This window comes from Phodopus roborovskii, unplaced genomic scaffold (genome assembly GCF_943737965.1).
Source record: "Phodopus roborovskii unplaced genomic scaffold, PHOROB, whole genome shotgun sequence".
NCBI lineage: Eukaryota > Metazoa > Chordata > Mammalia > Rodentia > Cricetidae > Phodopus > Phodopus roborovskii.
In genome coordinates, this window is record NW_026125295.1 from 18,896,657 (window position 1) to 18,913,555 (window position 16,899).

General features: G+C 46.9%; 1 pseudogene; it reads right to left on the reverse strand.

Moving 5' to 3' along the window:
• Window positions 1-834: 834 nt before the first annotated feature.
• LOC127234205 (39S ribosomal protein L32, mitochondrial-like) lies at window positions 835-1,448 on the reverse strand (annotated as a pseudogene).
• Between the last annotated feature and the right edge of the window lie 15,451 nt (window positions 1,449-16,899).

Sequence of the window (16,899 nt, forward strand, 5' to 3'; positions counted from 1 at the left end):
ACAAAAGGATCCTGTCTCAGAAAACCAAATGAAAGAAACAAAAGTCAATTTTGACATTTTCCTTTTCTTTAAGGGCTAGACATTAAATTCAGGACCTCAGGCATGCTAGGCATGAACTCTCCCACCGAGCTACAGTCACCACCCTCAGAGTTTGGGGGTCTTAATGTGATTCCTCTCTGTATCTGTGGCTTAGTATTGTTTCTTACAATCACTGGCCAAGGATGTGTCTATTTCTTCACCCTTCATATCAGGGGATCTCAATGGCCAGCTGTCTTCTCAGGGAAATGCCATTTTCTGACCTCCTTCCTGTCGTCCCCGCCTCTATCCTGGAGTCAGACATCTGGACGCGTCCGAGCGTCCCTTCGTTTTCTGCCCATGTTTCTCAGCTGCTGGTCTTCTTACTCTGCTTTGAAGATGTCCATCAACGCTAACACCCATTTCACTTGTTTCGTAAACATTCTAAATTAGTATATTTGAAAAATCAAACAAGTGTAGCTCAATCTCAATGTTAATATTTAAAACAAAATAGCTCATGGGGAAAAAAAAGGCACTCACCTTCAATTTTTATTCCTAATTTTCACCCTTAAGCTTGGTGGTGCATGCCGTTAATCCCAGCACTTGGGAGACAAAGGTGAGCTGCTCTCTGCATTTGAGGCCAGCCTGGTCTACATTCTCAACCATTTTTTCCCCCATAAATATGTCGAGTTTATTCAAGATACACTCTTCAAATTGCCTCATTTAAAATTAACAGTTAATAAAGTCCATTTTAAAATACAATGACATGAAAACAGGCACAACAGGAAAACAAAGCCCCCTGATTTTAGGATTTACTATGAAACTTTCCTTACTATGAAATTATCCTTTTAACTTCGTCAGTGTCAGTTCTGGGTGAACCAAGATGGCCTGTTCATGTTTCCTTCCACGATCCTCTTGCCCTGACCCTGTTCTGATGGCTTCTCTCCTGTGTATAGTACCATAGTCTCTATGTTCGGAGCTTTAAGAGGGGCCCCTTCTTGAACCCATATTTGTTGTCTGATTTTTGTGGTTTCCTTTCGTACTTTGTCACAGCAATAGCCACAAAGGACATGTTTCTGCTTCAGGTGACCACATTCAAGGCAAATGTCTATATTGTTCTTAATTTTAATAAGCTTCCGGTGCAACTTCAATGGCGTGTCGGGTTTTGGGAGCTGCCATCCAAAAGGTACTATAAAAAGCTGGAATCCTCTTTATTTCCACTGGTCTCGTGTGCTAGTTCTGTGAGTACGGATGGGCCCTGGACTGCTAATGCTGGTGCCCACTGAGGACTGGCAACGCCCTTCCAGCCACGCGGCAGCTACAGCAGCTCGCAGCGGCTCCGGCCACGGGAAATACAGTAGCAGCAAATCAGGCACCATGTTCCTCACTGGAGTGGGGTTGCGTGCTGGGTCTGGCACAAACTTCCCGCTCATCTGCCTCCCTGCTCAGAGCATGCGCAGGGCCTCTCAACCTTTTTTATTCTTTTCTTTTTTTTTTTACATTTTAAAAAGTGTGTGTGTGTGTGTGTGTGTGTGTGTGTGTGTGTGTGTGAGTGTGTATGTGTGAGTGAGCGCGCACGCTTTCATTTTCCCAAGCACATCTATGGAGGTCAGTGGATGACTTCAAAGAGTTGGATTTCTCCTTCCATTGTGTAGTTTCTGGGATCAAACTCAAGCCATCAGGCTTGGTCTACTGAATTTACCTGCTGGGCCAAGTCTCCAGATCCTCAGGTGTTATCTCTTAGCTTCCTTTTTCCTAGTAAACAAGTGTTGAGTGTTCACACCATCTCCTTATCTCAGAGCTCTTTCCCCGGTCCTTCAGGGATAGTTTTGTCCTCAAGTGTTTGTTTAATTGTCACACTTTGTTCTCTTGGGGGGGGGGGGTGGAGGGTGAGATGGTATTCAAGACTGGGTTTCTTTGTGTGTCACTGGTGGGCTGTCCTGGAACTCTCTCTGTAGACCAGGCTGTCTTAGAACTCACAGAGATCCGCCTGCCTCTGCCTCCCAAGTGCAGGGATTAAACATGCGCTGCCACCACCTGGCCAAATTACCCCACTTTTTTCCACATAAATATGTGTCATATCTTGGTGGAGTAAACTAGTTCCTTATGGTTGTGTTTACTTGAACTTTTCCTGGAGTGAATGGTGTTTGCCGGCTAGTCAAAAAGGAATTGGAAACACCTTGGAGCCATGAGGGCTTTTGTCTGTGGATTTACTGCTTCCTTTCTGTCTCCTTCCGAGAGAGACAGACCTCCCGCCAAGGACAGAAGCAGAGCAGGGGAAGGGTGAGGTATTTTCAGGTCCTTTAACCTGAAAAGGAAAATCATCCACAGGCACCCAAGGAGGTGAACTTCAGAAATCAGTTGGCCTCGGGGTATTTATGGAAACCTTGTTTTCTTTGTCATAATGGGTGGTTCTTCACCCATTTTCCAAGCTGAACGGCTACATCAGGCCTTTCCAAGAAAATTGTCATGGGACCTGTAGCATGGTTGTCTTCCAAGCTAGCAAGAGTGTGGGCATCAAGCCTACCCCTTTCTCCTTCACCAAACGTAGGCAAGGCCCTAAGTCTATTGGCGGGTGACAAGGGTAAGGGCTTTCTAGCTGCCTGCATAGGCTGCTGGTGGTGGATACCTGCAATCCGGAGCTTGGGAAGCATTTCATGTCTTCACCACCAGAGGCCGCTGTTTCTCCATGCTCAGGACAGGAACACAGCCACTGTGCCTTCAAGAAATGCAGTTTGAGAACAGTCTGCAAATCCAAAAGGAATTCCCCAAATTCAGACTCCCTGGTGCTCTCCCCACCTTCCCTTCTCCCAATCTCGGACCTACCTGATGCAGGATATTGCAGGATATTGAGAGTGTGGCTTTGAAAATTCACAAGTAGAAGTATGAACTGGAATGTTAATTTTTTCCTAGAATTTCTTTCTGTGGTATGGGCCTGCTCACTTGTTTGTTTGTTTGTTTGGGGGGGGGTGCTCCTTTCCTGAAAAAGGCTGCCTTTCAGAGATATGGGTGTCCTGGGCTAGGAAGATTCCAGTCAGGACAATGGTCTCCAAACTGGGGGTATATGTAAGATGATCTGTTAAGGGTTCCGGAAAGAACATTCTATAACATTTATTTATGTACTTATATATTTTAAAAATAGAAATGTGAGAGACTCTGTCTCAAAATATATACATATACACACACACACACACCACACACACACACACACACACACACACCTTTGCTGTCCAGATTGGTGCTGGTGCCTTTGTGAGATTGTGTGTCAAAAGCTGGAGTCAGCAGAGTGCCTGTGCTAGCAAGCTGGGGAGGGAGCAGAGCCACCTCCTCCCTGCACCAGGGCTCTGTCACATGCTCCATTCCTACTTACTGTGAGACTGGGTGTCACAAAGTAAAAGAGTCTTTGCAGAAGGGATGGGGGGGGGGTTGCTTTTAAGTATCAAGAGCTAAAGCAAAGCAGGGTAGTGGTGGCTAGTGGCTCACGCCTTTAATCCCAGCACTTGGGAGGCAGAGGCAGGCAGATGCCTGTGAGTTCAAGACCAGCCTGGTGTACAAGAGCAAGTTCCAGGACAGGCTCCAAAGCCAGCATCCAGTGCCTGCACATGAACTGGGGAAATGCCTACATTGTTACTCCCATGCCTGTCTGAACTCTTAGCTTCTTCACGGTAAACCAGGAACAGCTCTGACAAGGTGTGGCTTCCAAATTCAAGCCTGTCAACCCTTTTGAAATGATACCAACTCTCATTTATGACCAGGCTTGGGGGTAATATCAAAGCCCTTGATACTACCAACAGCCAATGGCAGCAGTGGTTGCTCAGGGCACATAGGAGTGCAAGCAGGATCATGCTGTGCTGCAGCCAAGGAGGCAGTTTCCTCCTCCTTCAAGTTTGTTTGGGGCCAAGCACCTGGGCAACTGGATTCTGTGAAAACTGCTAGCAGGACTCCAGTAACAGACCATGAGAGACCATGACCCATAGGGACTTCGGTTCTAATGACGGCTAAAGCTCTTGCATCGGGTGGGCTTTGTCTGGCTTTGCTCTGCCTCATGAATGTTTTTGTACCTGGTATGGAAAGAAAGGAAATAAGGGGAGGGAATGGTGTGGCTCCTCCATGTGGTACCCTGCTTTGCTCGCTAGAGTGGGTCGGCCTGCTCTGTGGGGCTTTTCTGGCTCCACCTTGGTTTACTGTGTATTTTCCCTCCCTGGACAATGGAAGGGCTTTCCTTGAAACTGCATTCCTCTGTGGAATTTTTTTTTTTTTTTTATTTTTTGGGGACAGAGGATTAAAAAAGTAATTTAGTGGGATTTGTCCAAATATGGGAGAAGCCCATATTCAATGGGTTTACTGAGAAGAAAAGCAAAGCCACTTACATCATTTTTTTCTAAGTCCCGCATCCAGGTTCCTTGGAATGAGTTTCATATATGCAGAATCCTGAACCCTACCGAAGACCTCCTGATTAGGAATCTCCGAGTGGGACCCGGAGGCGTGTTGACAAGCCTGCCTCCCAAATCCAAACTAATGATTTGGGAAACGCTCTAAGATAAGTGTGAAAACTTTGCAGAAGTTGGGGTGGAGTGAACTTACCTAGTGTGCAGGAAGGTCTGTAAAGGAACCAGAACCAGTAGCTAAAGGCTCTGTCCAAGATATGTAAAAGAATGAAAGACCAGTGTTTATGGTAGACAGGGACCAGGATGTTAGAAAAGGTCGAGGCTGCAAACATTAAAATGGAGTGGTCAATGGAAGTCACAGTGTCAGCAATCTGGAAGTTTCAGGCAGAAGGAAGATAATGATCCATGCTCCAATCCAAACTGCGGACATAGGATCCTGAGTCCAAGGAAGCCGTGCCATTGCAAGCCGCCAGGGGGCGTACGTTGAGTGGGGACGCACTTCTAGGCTGGGCCCGCTGGGCCGAGGGGAGGCGGGGCGGGAGCCTGGGCTGCGATCTGGCCATGGCCGAGGAATGCGGCCTTTGGCTCGTCTCAGCATTCCGGCTGGCGCAGGAATGTGAACAGGGTGTTCACCGCGCGCTCTGGATGCACAAGCTGGTCCTCCTCCCTCCGTTGAACACCAGGCAGGACCTGGTCAGCCATCACACTGACCCTGCAGAACACAACGGCCCTGTCCATGCAGGTGTAGGAGCGGGCTCCTGCAAGTAGTGTTGGTTTAGGGAAAACAGAAAGCATTGTATTTGGACATTTGGGAAAGAAGCCATTCCATAGAAGGAAGCATCGGATTTGCCCTTCTGGGCCACCAGCCTCAAGGGACACAGGCTCAGACACCCAGAGTTGCTCACTTTGGGAGACCTGCTGTGTGAGGCAAAACCAGGGACAGTGTGGAATTAGATGCTCTCAGACCAGCCAAAGTGACTGAATGCACAAGAGTATGGCTTTAATTCATTCCACAAATATTTACTGAGCCCCTGCCCTGAGCCAGATTCTGAACTCAAATCTGGGGACACAGAGGTAAAAACATCTACTGTCCCCCAGGAATTGTGACATTCTTAGTCTAAAATCAGTCTTTTATCCTGTGTGTGTATGTGTGTGTGTGTTCAGAAACATAGGAATAGCCCAGATTGGGGGCCAAGACCCTGGATAGCCACCTGAAAGACCAGTAAGTTAGTGTTTGAGACCAAGGGAATCTTGATTGTTGTGTGTGTGTGTGGGGGGTGTATGTGGTCTGAGTGGCCATCAGAAGAACCTGCCCAAGTGCCCCAGCTTCATCACAGTGAATATGGGATGTTCTCTCTGCCAGTCCCGTGGTGTTTGTTGATTGGTTTATGGAACCCTCACTCAGCCTGAGGACCCGGGCTCAGTACTCTGTTTTGAGGGTGTCCATACCCTTTTGAGCATGGCACCAGCCCTTGTAGGAGCTCATTGAGCACTGGCCAGTGTTTCAAGACTTTGGTTGGGACCCCTTCAAAGTAGCCTCAGAAAAGCCAGGCTGGGGTGGGTCTGATATCTTTTGGGGTGGGGGGGAGGGGAAGGGGGATCTTGTTTGTACCTTCCTGGTTCGGGTAGGAATGTGCAGGAAAGGAGACTTGTGTGGTGGCCTGGTTATCACAAAGGTCCTAGAAGACCATCAGGGGACCTGGTGTGGCTGATGGCAAGTTCTAGAAAGGAAAGAGGCCTGGCTCGGAGGTACAGTGTGGAGGATGGTTCATGGGGACAGGATGCATGAGGCAATGTGCACTGGGGCCAGGAAGACTGGAGGTGGGCAGTATTCCAGGGAAGGAGTGGGCAGGAGGCATGGGCAGAAGGCTGAGAGGGAGGGACAGAGGAAGCCAATGAGATCTCAGGAAACTGACTGCAAGGTGGGGCCAGGACTCCAAATGCCTCTTCTATCTCCACCTGGTGGGATGGACCTGAGCTACAGGGTCCCCAGAGGATTGGGGCTGTTGCATGTCACAGATGTAACTGAGTGATGGAAAGGCAATGTTTACATCCGACATTCCTTGTGGGACCTCCTCCCAGGAATGCGCGGAGACCTAAAATTCTATGTCCAGAGGAAAAGTTGAAGGCCTTGGAAAGGCGCCTCCAGCATTGTTCCTCTGCAAACACAGGAAGATGGGTTTCCTCTGGCTTTGTGATGCTCTCATCTGACCCCTCCCCCAGCCCGGGGGTGGGGGAGGGCACAGAGGAGTAGGTGGTCATGGAAAATAAACACCCACCTCTGCTCTGCTGACTTATTTCATGTTCTTAGAATTTCCTCTCTTGGAGTCTGGCTTTGTTATTTTAAAATTCCACATGTCAGTGGATTGAGGATGGGAAAATCCCTTGCTGTTCTGGCTGTGAGGAGGCAGGCCCTCCACTTTGGGAGCTCAGGGTTGATGCCCAGGAAGAGAAGTGGCCTGGCTAACAGACCCCAGGCTCCAAGTGAGTTCTTGAGTCATCCTCTTGGGGAGGACCTCAGGCTGGGTGTGTGTGCCAGTCCCACAGAGGGGACGTGGCATGGTTTTGGTGCCAAGTGTCTGGGCCCAGTCCAGACCAGAGCAGTAGTGATGACTCCATTTGGGGAATGGAGAGGACACACCAAAGGGCTTCTGGGTGTGCCTGGGGGGGTGCTTACGTTGAGCAGACACCCCTAGCCTACTATAGAGGCCGTCTGTGCTCACCATAGGACCCAGGCTATGGCCTTTCTGGGTTGTCCACTCTGGCTTCTGCTTCCCTTCCTTCTCTCCTGATCCCTAGTCACTCCTCATGAAATGTGTGCAAAGATCTACCTACACGGGGATTCAGGTAGTATCTGAGACCTTTCTTCACCGTTCATTCATGCACTGACCCCACAAATACTCCAGCGTGCTTATGAGGCACCAAGTAGAGTTCTGGATGCTGGGAGCCCAGAACCAAACTGCACAGATTGAAAACAAGCTGGGTGGTACAGTGTCTGGGATGTAGAAATGGTGGAACCCAGGCCTTCTTGGGATCTTTCCTTCATGACCCCTGCCCTCCATTGGATCACCCCTTTCCCCAGGCCTTTACCACGAAGACTTTAGGTAGGCTGTGCCCTTGTCTGAGCCCTTTTTGCAGGACGGGTAGGTTTCTGAGTGATTAGAGATGGATAGTCCAGATAGAAAGTATTTCTTTTTTGTTTCTGTTTTCTTGAGACAGCATTTCTCTGTAGAACCCTGGCTGTCCTGGAACTCACTTTGTAGACCAGGCTGCCTCTGTCTCGAGAGTGCTGGGACTAAAGGTGTGCACAACACCACCAAACTAGAAAGTATTTCTAGCATTGTGCTTTCTCTCTGACACAGACATGCCCCTCAGATGAGCATGAGTCAACAATCCCTTCAAGCCTCCATCTCCTGACACAGAGAAGTAAAACCACCAAAAAACAAACAAAAACCTTCATATTCAGAGCAGTGTATTTGTTCATTTAATTCTGAGAAAGAGTCTCATGTAGCTCAGACTGACCTCAAACTTAAGATTCTCTTGCCTTAGTCTCCTGAGGGCTGGGATTACAGGCATGAGCCACCATATCCATCCTAGGCAGGGCTGGGGATTAAACCCAGGGTATCATGTACATTAGACAAGCATTCTACCAACTCAGCTACATCCCTAGGCCTCAATGAACATTTTATCATCTCATGTTTAAAAATAAAAATACACCCAGGGAAATCCAGGTGGAGTGGCTCAGGGTAAGATCCTATCTCAAACAAACGAATTTGCTACAAGTAAACAAAATATCAAAATTTTAGCCAGGCAGTGGCACATACCTTTAGTCCCCGCAGAGACAGGTGGATCCCTGAATTCGAAGCCAGCCTGGTCTACAGAGTGAGTTCCAGGACAGCCAGGGTTACACAGAGAAACCCTGTCTCAAAAAAAAAAAAAAAAAAAAAAAAAAAAAAGACAAAATCAAAATTTCAATCAACATGGGTTTAGTAACAAGCCTGAGCTGGGCTGTATTAGGACCAGAATGAAAGAAAACATCAGTGATGATCCTGAATTCAAGGCTGAATGGAGCACTGATGGGCACATGAGAGCTTCAGATCAGCTCATGGCAGGCTGCTGGGTCCAGCTGTGCTCCTAGGAGAAGTAAACTCCAGGTACAGGGAAGTCTGTAGGGGGTTGTGTCCCAACAGCTGTTCTCTGAATTAGTGTGTTTTTACTGCCTTCTGTTTATCCATGTTGTCTGTGTTTCCTAGGAATTTTAACAATGAATGTCTATTGTTATTTTGTTTTATTTTACTTTTGACAAAAGGTCTCACAAGGAACCCCAGGCTAGCCCAGAATTCACTCTGTAGATCAGGTCTGTCTCAAACTCATGGCAGTCCTCCTGGAGGCTCCCTTGAGCCACACGTCTCTCTCTGCTATCACTTTCATCCTCCCTCTCTCCCTCCCTCCCTCCCTTCCTTTCTTCCTTTCTTTCTTGAAACAATAGATCTAACATTCAGGTGGCAGAGGAAGGCAGATTTTCGTGAGTTCGAGGCTGGCCTGTTCTACAGAGCGAGTTCCAAGACAGCCAGGGATACATAGAGACCCCTGTCCCAAAACAAACAGAGGCAGGGGTTGGGGGGTGAAGTGGATGACACTGTAGCCCACCATTCTGCTCTTCAGAACAGAATTGCTTTAGACTTGTTCAGACCTGAGACCTGATCAGACACCTTTAGTTTCCACACTAGGGCCAGGACCACACACCACTGTTCCTTTGTTACTGGCAGAGCAGATGCTCAGTGCAGCTGGCAGACACAAAGAAGAAGCCCCACTTGGGGACATGGCAGAGCTGGGCGCAGGCCTGCCCTGAGGTTCCAAATGCTGTACAGACAGGCAGTGTGCCTTGCATCTGGTGGAAGCCATGTCTTCTCGGGTCCTTTCCTTTGTGGCCCCTGCCCTCCATTGAACCATCCCTTCCCTGGATGCCTTTTACCAAGCAGACCTTAGGAAGATGTGCCTGGCCCTGATCTGGGTCCTTGTGGGTGGCTAGGGAGGGAGGCAATCCAGTTAGAAAGTATTTCCAATGTTGTTGTTTTTTTTTCTTCTGGCATAGACACGCCCACCAGATTGGCATGAATCACAGCAATTCCCTAAATTGTCCATTTGCCTGGAAATGCCTAGTGGTGTTTCCCACAGTCCAGAGGCATCAACACTGCAAATGTTAGTGATCCCCAGCCACAAACCTCTCAACCTAGGGAGGTCACAGAGAGAACACCTTTGGGAACTGCAACCATTCTGAGATTTTGACCCCGTGGTCTCTGAGCTGAGGTCCTTCCCCAGTGGGTGCTCTGTGAGGCTCTGTCCTAAGAGGTGGGTTGTGAGACAGGACTCACCACAGCAGTGTGCGCTCTCTCCTGTCTACTGATTGTCAAGAGGTAAGGGTGTCCTTGGCTCTGTGAGTGCGGAAGATAAGGACACCATGACAACATTGCAGCTAGTAACTAAGGCTCCGCAGGAATTGTTATGCAGAAGGTTCTGGAGGGATGCTGTTAAAGGAAGATGCTATCCTCTTGACCTTTTCTGCCACTGATGCAGTTGTTGTTCTAGGGACCTACTTGGACTGTGAAGATAGGGTAGGGAGAACACTTGACAAATATTGACACTTGGAAGAAAAAGAAAAATACATTTTACTGCATCAAAACTTGAACTCTTTGTGCGGAAAGATGGTGCAAAGGCAACAAATGAAAGGATTTAGAAAGTATTTGCAAATCAGAGAGCAAAAGACCCCCCCAAACATCTAAACATAGGTGAATATGTAAGTATAAATATCTAAACCTTGGAAGAAATAAATGACTCAATAGAAATATTGGCAACTGATATGAGAGCCATTCCAAGAGTCAGAAATTATGAGAAACTACTGGTATTAAAGTGATTAAGTCTACATGGTGTGTGGGGGGGAGTATGCTGGGTACAGAGTCTCACACCTGTACTCTTGGCTCGTGGTAAACTCAGCCAGGAGCATCAGGTTCACTCTTAGCTAGGAAGAACTGTGTCTATATTGTACAACTATTTATTTATAAATAAATAGAACAAAAACAATAACAATTAGGGCCAGCAAGATGGCTCAGCAGGTGAAGGCACTTGCTACCAAGCCTGAGATCAGAGTTCAATCCCAGAGACCCACACAATGGGTGGAGGGAACTGACTCAGAGCCCTCCACAGGCATGCCACAGCAAGAACATATCAGACACACTGTACACATGCACACAAAACAAAAATGTAACAGTTTTTAAAATAGAAAGAAAGAAACATAACACTTACTGCTTTTACTGCTAATGCACCTACAGATAAAAGAGTGTTCAGATACAATGCTAATGGAAACTTACATTTGTAGACCCTTCAAAAGCCACTCTGGCTGGAGAGATGTCTCAGTGCTTAAGGGCACATACTTCTCTTGAAAAGAACCTGAGTTCAGTCCCAAACACAACTCACAGCTGCTTGGGGATCCAGCTCCAGGGGATCCAATGCCACCTTCTAACCTCCTTGGGTTTTGCACTCGAGTGCACATACCCCTACACACTCTCTCTGTCTTATAACAAATCTTTAAAACCAATGGTTTATTTAAATACTGTGTAATACTCTTTGGGAAAAAAAGAACAAAAATCCATCACTAGTTTAATTCTTTCATTGGGCTTTAAAATTTCTTTCTTATTTATGTGTGTGGATGTTTTGCCTGCACGTATGTCTGTGAGCCACATGTGTGCCTGGTGTCCACGGAGGCCAGAGGAGGGCATTGGATCCCCTGGAAATACAGTTACAGATGGTTGTGAGTCACCAGGTGGGTGTAGGAAACCAAATCTTGTCCTCCAAAAGTTGGAAAGAAGTACATATAACTGTAGTGAGATAGTTCTGTGGCACTGACCACACCCATGGCTCCACCCCCAATGGGCGTGGTCAGTGCCACAGAACTATCTCACTACAGTGGGCGTGGTCAGTGCCACAGAACTATCTCACTACATATAACCACTGATTCCCCTCTTCTTTCTTCTTCATCTTCCTCTTCTCCTCCTTTTTCTTTCTTCTTCCTCCTCTTCTCTCTTCTTCAAACAGGGCTTCCCCGTGTAGCTCTTGGCTGTCCTGGCCCTCCCTCAGTAAGCAGGCTGGCCTTGAACTCAGAGAGTCATCTGCCTTTGCCTCTTGAGTGCTATGAACCACCATCCTGGGCCTGCATATCATTCTTTGTTTGTTTTTCAAGACAGGGCTTCTCTGTGTAGCCTGGTTGTACTAGACCAGGCTGGCCTCAAACTCAGAGATCTGCCTGCCTCTGCCTCCAAGTGCTGGGACTGAAGGCGTGCACACCATGCCAGCTGCATATCATTCTTAAACATGGATGCATGATGATTTATTTGACCATAGCTTATGAATGGACATTGCTTTGTTTCCAGTTTTTGGACACTGTGGGACAATATTCCATTCCCTATCAATATTGGCACAATATTATAGTTACAGTTATGGTAGTATTGTACAACATTGATTTAAAAACATGCTTGTATACTTTATATCTGTATGTGTGTATGCGTGCTTTTTTGGTTTGGGTTCTCCAAGGATCAGTCTCCAAGATGGTATTGGAGTTGCAAGAAATTTATTGATGAAAATTTCTGTGAATGAATAATGGACAGGTTCATCCTTAAGTTTGTGACATATTTAGACATATAACTGTGTATGTGTAGTTGTATATAAATGTATGTGTGCATGCATGTGCATACATGTATATGGCCACATGGAATATGCATATGTATGTATCGGTATGTACATAGGTAGATTTACATATGTATATATATTAATATATATTTGCATCCAGAGGTAGAGAAAAGTATGGAAGGGTACACATATACTTTACAAGGACCGGTACAGAAATGCTATAAATCCCAGGCTGTCACATTGAACTCCCATCTGGATCATCTCGGTTTTAATATAATGAATTTCTTCCATTATTTAATGTGACCATGCCTGTAATCTCAGCTACCCAGAAGGCTGAAGCAAGAGGATGGCTTGATCCCAGGAATTCAGAGTCAGCCTGACCAAATTAGCAAGAACATCTGTTTAAAAATAAAGGAGCTGGAGAGGCAGCTAGGGCTTAAAAGCACTTGCTGCTCTTGCAGAGGACCCAGGTTCGGTTCCCAGCACCCATATGGAGGCTCAGATCTTTAAGTTCAATTCCACACCCTCTTCTGGTCTCCAGGGCACTAGGTACCCACTTGGCGATTATACAAACATATAGGCAAGCACTCATACACATGAAATAAAAACAAATAAATCTTTTAAAAATAGAAATAAAAAATATTAAAAACAAAAATCAGTCCAGGACTTATTTCAGCCTTTCCTCCTTTGTTTGCTTGTGTGACTTCCTTTATTCTTTGCGGCCTTGAGATGGCCCCTTTCTGGGCAGAACGTTGCCTCTCCTCCTCTTGCTAGGGACTGCCTCATATTGCTGGGTACCTTAAGCCGCTCCCCCCCCCCCCCCAGTCCTGAGACCCAATGCTCTTACCCTGGTTCTCTCCTGAGGAAATATGATGAGAAGATGTCATGTGAGGTGATTTTCGACCCTCTGTGGGAAAAGTGTAGAGGAGGAAGCTGATGGGGGGGGGGGCTGAGTCACCCTCATTATCTGCACTTTTCAAGGGAGGCGACCACATTGCGGTGCCCAGGACAGCACTGTGACTCAGAGGTGAGGCTCGCATCCCACCTGGCCCCACCCTCAGCCCTACTTCCCAAGTCCAAGTTCCCAGGCAGCCTATCACGCCCAGCACGGGCAGAGGGCGGGATCTTAATCACCTGCATGGAGGGTGTAAATCTGATTTCTTTCTTTTTGAAAGTATCCACAAGCACTGCTCTTTAAAACTGTAGACTAAAATACTTATGAAAATTTTCGTCATGAGCCACATCCTTTCTGCTCCTTCACGGAAGCAACCTGGGATAGTATGTCCTGAGTCCTTGCGGAGCTATGTTAATACCAAGAAGGGGAAAAAAGACAAATCAGGTTGTAGGTTCATAATTCTTTATCTGGAAACCGCAGGAACAGTGCGGTTTGGAATTTGGAATTCAAGGAATGAAGGAAGGTGGTGTCCTATGGATTGTGCTGCACTCTGTGATGACACACTAATCTTTCCCTACCAATAAGTTAAACCAATAATCAGCCTTCAATCAATGGAGTTTAGTTGTTGCTACAAAGCATGCTTGTGCCATTTTTAAAAATTAGATGTTTCTGAATTTTGTAATTATAGATAAGAGAATATTGTATACTTGGGTCTGTATTACCCTGCTTTTTAATTATTATTGTGACGCTATCTTTCTGGTGCTAGGGATTAAACCCAGGGCCTTGCACATGCTGAGCAAAAGCCCTACCCCTGCCCTGCATTTGCAGCCCTCTTATATTTTGAGACAGGGTCTCATGCAGCTCAGCCGGGCCTTGAACTCCTGCTCCTAAATTCTGAGATTACAGGCATGTGCCACTATGCCCCAGTCTCCCCTGCCTCCCTACAGACATCTAAGGCAGCATGCTGTGCTTGCTGAACAGAAATTAAAAAATCCATTCATCGTTTCTCATGTATCTGTAGAGTATGTTGTTTTACACACACCAGAATTAATTTAGCTGTTTGTGGTCATTTGGATTGGTTCCAGTTTTCTGCCCAGTTGACTCACTCAGAGCCTCAGTGAATTGCACGGGCCCGCTCAACACAAGTGCAAGGGTGTCTGTAGGGCAGATTCCTAGCAGGAGAATTGCTGGGGCAGTTAATAGTAAGGCTCATTAATATTTGCATAGTATTTTCTGCGAGCTGGGATTTGCTGTAAGTACTTGACAATGATTAACGCATCATAATGCTTGGAAGCAGCTTGGGGGCCAGGTATGTTAACTCATGCCATTTTGCTGATGAGAAGAATCAAGGCACAGGGAAGTAAAGTGGCTGGCAGAGCTGGGACTCAGACCAAGGTGTCTGACTCCGACTGGCATTCTTAATTATCACATTCTTCTGCCTTTTGAAGACCGTGGGAATTTGAAACACAGGCAGAGGTTGCCAAATCATCTTCCACAGGGCCTTGTCAAGTCACACACATCCCCCCCCTCCGCCCAGCCCAGGAGCTGCTGTTTCCCTGGCGACGCTGAGCCAAATCAAACTTTTTGATCTGTGCCCATCTGATAGGTGATGTGACGGCCGTATCTTGCTGTAGCTTTGACTCGGATTTCTTTTACTGTGGGCCAGATTGAGTGTCTTGTCATCTGACAGTCAGCTCTTCCTTTCCTCTAAGTGACACTTGCTCATTTGCATTAGACATTCCTCCCCCCACTCTCCCATCAAGATTGTTTGAAATGTCGAAGTGCCCCAACATGTCAATCAGCCAGGAAACATTGAGCATCCAGTGTGTATATGGAGGTATGAGGTAGCTCACACCCTTACACTTACAAGGAAGGGTAGAGGCCAATGTCATGACACTTGCCCCAATGAGAGCAGGTGGCTGCACAGAACAGGAAAATGCCTGCCTGTTGATGGCTATGATGGTTATAGGCCTGGGTCCTAAGTAACAGTAGACCCCAGAGGGCTGCAGCTGGTGTGGTCAGCAGGACTTCCTCCAGGAGATGGTGTTGCGATGGCTTTAAAAGACACTAGGCCAGCACAGAGACTTGAGAGGGGAGCTATCACTCCACTGGAGAGAAAGGTGGCTGATGAGTCACTCAGAAGGAGTTCTACTTATTTTGTGTGATGAACCCAGAGCACTAATTCTCCGGCCTAGCTGAATATTGTAATTACCAGGATGTAAAAAAAAAAGAAAAGAAAAGAAAAGAAAAGAAAAGAAAAAAGAAAACCAAATCACTGGTCCACTTGGGAGGAGTTGGGCTCCATTGGTTGAGGTGCATCATGGATACTGCCTGCGGTATTTGAAAGCTTCCCAGGTGGTAAGGCTGAGGACCTGGGCTTGACAGAGGCCCTCTCTGCCTTCATCCCTGCAGCACTCACACCTGCTGGGCTCCCAAGCTTCTGAGACAAGCCTCCCATTCCTCTTCCTAGGCTACAGCAGCCCCGGGGGCGGAGCCAGGACTTCAATTATCCCATTCACACACCTGGCCTCTTGTTCCCGGGAGCGAGCGTTTCTCTACCTGGTTCACATTCACACAGACATGGAACAGCAAGTTGCTTTGCCATACTTCTGCCCTTGGCTCCTCCTCCCTTAGACAGATTCCACAGAGCTCCGAGAAAGCCGTGGGCAAGGCCTCTGTGGCATGGCATGTCGAACTTCCTTAGGTGCTCAGCCACCCGTACCAGCCGGATGGGAGACCTGTGCGAAGGCCACAGAGGCAGTACCAGGAAGGAATTCTTCTCCCTTTGCATTTCCTGGCATTGCCCTCTGAGGCTGCCTGGACTACTGAGTGGTCTCAGGAATGCTGCTTTCTCAGTTCAGGGAATTCAATAGGCGTGGGGTTTTTTGGCCAGCAGCCGGGAACACTGCACCAGTGACAGGTTTGACCTTACCATCCTCTCCACCGGGGTGGCTGGCTGGTCATGGACTCAGCTACTGAGAAGAGGACATGGGATTTAGAATTTTCTAATGAGAAAGATAGCTCTGTCTGGGGTTTACTGTCAGATAGGGAATAGAACATTTTGAGCCTAGGACCTTTTTACTTGGTTATTTTTTCTTAAAGGCTATTTAGGCTGCCCATGGCCCCGTAAATAGTAACTCCACATTCATGAGCATAGGGGCAACACTAATTGGATTCAGTGGGTTATTAAAAAAAGAAGATTTGACATTGGGAAGGAGGTGTGTTGGGGGAGTTGGAGTGAGGGATGGGCATAGTCAAGATAAATTATATACCTTTATAAAACTGTTAATGAATAAAAAATATGTTATTGATGCTGATTTAAAATTTTATGCATTCTGGATTAAGAGAAAAATGTTGCCAGGTGATGGTGGATCTCTCTGTGAGTTCTGGCCTACAGAACTAGTTCCAGGACAGCCAGGGCTGTTACACAAAGAAACTCTGTCTTGAAAAGGAAAGGAAGAAAGAAAGCAAAACAGAAAAAGAAGAGAAAAATGTCAATAGCAATATAGAGAGGGGGGTGGGGACATCCCAAACAAAAACTACGGAAATCCTAGTCAGATATGGGACTGCATGTCTATAATCCTAGCATGTGGGAGATGGAGGCTGGGGGTATCAGAAGGTCAGGGTTATTCTTTTCTTCATGGAAAGTTGCTACAAAAGAAGAAGGAGAGGAGGAGGAAAAATGCTAATCTTTATCTCAGTGGTTATGGAGTGATTTTTTTTTTTTTCTCTCGTTAATTCTTCCTTAATGGTTCTGAAGTATACTATGCTTGTTTGGGGTACTTCTCGGGACAGAGCCTGGATAAGTGGACCTGGAAAGCACTCAGGCCTGGGCTCGCTTAAGCCATGCAGTGATTCTCACAGATAGATCCTTTAGAGACTCCCTACCACCCTGCCTTCTTGGAAGAAATATCTAGT